Here is a 5,198-nt window from a genome sequence, read left to right as displayed (position 1 = left end):
AAACGGGGTATCTGTGTAGAGGGGTTTGTGCGAGAATACAAAACAAATTTGAACGGTTTAGGGTGGGTTTAAAGGTAATGATAGTGTTGTTAGTGGATTGTCTTAAGATCCATGGGATTGGATCAGACCACCGACTCTGTTTGGCACGCCCGGCCAATCCCGAAATTTAACTTCCAATCCCTTCCAATACCATCCAATCCCTTCCAATCCGACCGGCCAAACGGGCCCTTAGGGTAGTGGATTGCGTATTGAGGATCTCAGTAGCTTTTGAAGTACCGAGGAAACTCTGTAGGGCCCACCGTCGATGTATTTGTCTAATCCACACCGTCCATCGGTTGCAGTTGGGGACTACCACACCAGTACCTAGTTAGAGACGGGCGCGGATTAGGTACTACTCCGCCTGTTCGGAGCTCGGGACAGGCGGAGGCTCCGAGGGCTACTGAGGAGCCAACGTGTTGTATGAATTTTATCTACATCGTTCATCCATTTTTAGGCATCGTTTTTAGAATACGAAGCCAAAAATACCGTATGTACAACGCTCAAATGGACTACACAGTGGGAATTAAATTCCTACTATTGAAATTTTCTTAGGGATCACAGAAGTTTTAGATCTAGCAGATATGTGTCCTTTTCGCATCATTCAACTGTATGCGACGGTATCAAGGAAAATAATCAACAGGGTAGACCCTAAGAAGGTTTCAATTGTGGGCATCCTTAGTACTACTGCTTCCTGTGGTGTGGTCCAGTTAAGCCTTAGATCTTCCTTATTTTTGGTTCGTTAATCTAAAATAATATGATAATATCGATAGACGGTGTGGATAAAACTCATAAATCACTGAGGTCCCTCTGTGGCCCTCAGAGCCTGGAGCCTTTGCCTGTCCTAAGCTCGGAACTTAGTGGGGGTAGTACCTAATCCAGGCCCGACAGATATGGATAGCTACTGAACCTTGGCTACTGAGGTGACGTCATCACATTCTCTGGTCCACACCATGATGTATTTGTTGTGTCGACATCATTAGTCTATTTGGAAAATCATTTTAGTGTACCAAGGCAAAGAATGAAGCAGATCTAAAGTCCAAGTAGACCCTGCCACAGGAAACAACAGGGACAATGACTCCCACCCTTGATACCTTCCAAGGGCTTACTATTATGTTTATTTGATATCAAAACTTGTTTAATATTATATTTATTTGAGATCAAAACTTGTTTATAGGTTAATACAGACATGGAGTAAAGGAAAGCATAAATATTAGCTTGATCGAAAACTTAGGCGTAAAGCTAGGCAATCCTGACCCGATCTGGTGAATCCGATCCAATCCGAACCGATCCTACAGCTTGGATCAGTGCGATTCAAGAAGGTTAGGACCAGCTGATCACCAATTAGTTGTCAGAGTATGTAGTCAATGGATAAGGTATGATCACCCATCACTGCTGTCCAAATCCTCAAAGTAATTTGTGCTCAATCTCTAAACCAAGCCCACTTGACATATGTTTGAGATTCATGATCCAAATTTATTCAGGTGCGGATTGGGTATTATCCCCACCCATACCTAGCTACAGACGAACGGTCATGATAGAAGCTCTATAAGGCCCTTTGTAATATATATATATATTTTAATCTACAACATCCATACATTTTGAGAGATTATTTTAAGGTTTAACCCAAAGAGAAGACAGATGGAACGTCCAAGTTGACTACACCATATGAATCAATAGGGATTGAACCCTTATTGTTGAAAACTCCTTAGGGCCACCATGATATTTATGTCTTCTAATGAGAAAACATATATATTTAGAAAACATAAATATTAGATCGTTCAAAAACTTCCATGGCCTCCAAAAAGTTTTGGATATTAGGCTTTAGACAGTCACTTCTTCATGTGGTGTGGTCCACTTGAGCCTTTGAAATGCCTTCAATTTATCTCATGCCCTAAGAGGATCTTTCAAAATAGATGGACGGCCAGCAGTGCAACTCTCCCTATAGCAATTGCGTTCAATGCCGTCAATGGATATTATATTTGATAAAAATTATAATTTATCTCCTTAAGTTCTTAATTTTTGCTTTTTAACTTTTAATTTTCCTATTTCTCTCTCTTTCTATATCAAAGGACGCCCCACATGACGAGGGATCCACATTAAAGGTGGAGCCCATGCAATGATTGGTCCACATCAAAAGCGGACCCATATTAATAGTATTGACTTTGCCATCTTTAATCAGGGAATGAGTTTATGTAAGTTATTAATATTATTAGGAAAATAAGACTGTCTTGTTTATGGTATCTTCATTATAAGATCCAAAATAAAAAACCAAAGGAACTTAGAAAGCAAGTTGATTAAGATTCTAATATTCAAAGAGGGGACCCATCCAAAGGTGGGAAGTTATGGAATGAATTCCAAGCCTTGCAAAATCTTATAAAAATAGCCATGCTCTATGAAGCTTTTGTTCTGCACAGTAAACTGTACATGCAGGTCCCGCATGTGGTGGGCCCCATGTTAGACTAATCATGGTACTCAACGTCCATTTCAGTCCATGTTTAAATGTGGATCATTGGTTGTAAGAGTCCATTTTGATTGGATGGCAAGGATCATCTTATAGGGGTATATTAAGCCATAGCCCTACCCATCACAGGGCCCACCGTACCAATGGCCCAAATTACGGAAAGTGGGCCACTCATATCATTTTTGGGTGGGACGTAATAAATGTCATATGATGCCTCTAATACTATTCTCTACCTTATACTATCAGCTCCAGGAAATACAAGTTATGGAACGCACATTTTCAACCAAACAGAGAATTAATAATAAAAATAAAATATAAGCCAACATCCTATCAAGTCATTGACTGAAAAAACGTTGACTACAATTCTACAAAATACCAAGCTTGCGAATGGTGCTCAAAAACAGTGGTGACTCATCCACTGTACGCGTGGCATGCGTGTACTACAATCCGAACCATCTAAATCAGCGGCATAATGTGGATGGAATAACATAGATTGAATTTCATACCAATCAAGCAGTCACACTCATTTGATTCGGTTGTTGAAGTTAGACCCAACATGTAATACAATCCAGACCGTCCAAATACGTAATCTCATTGTGGATGGATCAAATTAGCCTAAAAAATCATACCGATCAAACAGCTCCCACCATCTGATTCCAGCCATTGAGTGATCTAACTTCAACGGCCGGCATCAAATGGTTCCAGTTGTTTGATCCACGTGACTTTGAGGCTATGCTCCATTCACAACCGGCTCCACATTTTAGACGGGTAGGATCGATGCCACCTGTACAGCGAACAAACCACCACCATTATGAAAATCACTGCGGACTGTCTCCATAATCATCACCGGCCTCATACCAATATGTCCAGTTTAAACATTTTCTATAAATAAATAAATAAAAATCCATTTTTATGAAATGCAATTCAATGAAAAATCAAAATTTCATACTTTTCTACAATCATCTCTAATACCCAATAAAAATAAAAACAATGCTACGAACGATCATAAGAACTTCCACTAAATTCTAACAGCAATGCCAGTTCAATTTCTAAAGAAATGAAGAACACCACCCTGCAAAAAACATCTTCAATCTCTCATAAATCTTTGGAAAAAGAGAGAAATAATAAAGAATCTCAAATGGGTATTGAAAGAAATCAAATCCACACCAAAATCAATCAATAGTCTCACCTTAAACTTGAAAAATTCGATGTAGACAGAGAGAATGTTGGAAGTACTCTCCCGGGCATTGTATGAATCTCAGTGCAGACAGTCTCTGTCTATACAGAATCATCCTCATCCGAGGATTTGAACACTATACTCAGGTTTTCAGTTCTGATAAGTGGGGCCCATGAATCTGTAATCTTGATCGTTCATTTGTTTGTTTTTCATCATGGTTGGACTGTAATCCAGAGTACTCACAAATTGGAGGATGCTAGTACAAATGTGGACTATGAACTCTGGTGGACCGTCTATTTCTAGGCTACTAATTCAAGGGTTGGGATGTGGGGTCAACAAGATTTCTGAGAATAGTCCATCCACGGTGGGGTCCATGAATTCAACCGCGTGGATCATTGAATATTTAGAATGCGGGTCCCACTTCCCATGACGTAAAGCCGAAGTATGGTACGGTGCAAACAGTGGATCGAGGATCGTATGGTCTATGCGCGGGAGAATGAGTGAAAATGAGAAACGTGGAGTTGAGAAGGAGAGATCGATGCGGTGGAGCTGGATGAACAGGTAGATTCATCTCTCTCTGCCTTACACGTGGAAACGTAATGTGAAAATCAGGTCCGTGAACATGTGGGGCCTTGTCATGGATTTTAATATGACGGTGAAAAAAATAAATAATGGTCAGATAAACTGTAGAAAACGTAATGGATAAGATTACCTGGGTTTTCTTTTTACAACGTGGGCATCCGTCCTGGTACCCAGATGCATTTTCATCCATCCATCCATACCGTCCAATGTACAATTGACCTATTGGACAAGAGATTAATCCAAAATTCACAGCAATTGGATGGCCCTGACTTCCTATCAATGGACTTTTTTCGGGCCCTTATCAAGCATCCAAAAGTTCTATAAAACGATCGAACGGTTGGGACAATCGAGTAGGTTTGATTCTTAAGTCCTTCTCTTCTATCTATCAGATGGTCCAGATCCAATGTTCACACAAGCTTTTGAGGAGAAACAGCATGCTGTGGCTTCAGAATGTGATTAATCCAGACCGTTCAATAGATTCCATGCTACGTCGATGGGCCACCTTTAAAAATCAGATCAATATGGTCACCCTAATTACCAAATCCGTAAATTTTCTGTATCAAATGATAATACTGATAAAAATTAGGTAGCACTTTGGATGGTTGGGATCATTCCTTCAGCCAGTTATCCCTGCTAGAGTCAATCCAAGAGGTGCCCCATCTATCAAACGGTCAAGATTAGCAGAAATGCTCACTGATTTGTCCACTGAACTCTCACATAGTTCACGCATGTGGTGGGCACAGCGTCAAATCTCGTTCTCGGCAGTATCTCCGCATGGGAATTTCTCCTGAGATTTTGATTTTGACGTCAGGAAAATCTCGCTAAAAATAAAATATTAAAAATATTATCATAATTAATAAATTATTTTAAAATTTTAGAGTTTGGGTAAGGTAAATGTGGTTAAACTATCAGACATTTATTTCGCAAAAAAATCTCGAT

Source organism: Magnolia sinica, chromosome 15 (genome assembly GCF_029962835.1).
Source record: "Magnolia sinica isolate HGM2019 chromosome 15, MsV1, whole genome shotgun sequence".
Classification (NCBI taxonomy): Eukaryota; Viridiplantae; Streptophyta; class Magnoliopsida; order Magnoliales; family Magnoliaceae; genus Magnolia; species Magnolia sinica.
Note: the sequence above shows the minus strand (reverse complement) of the source record.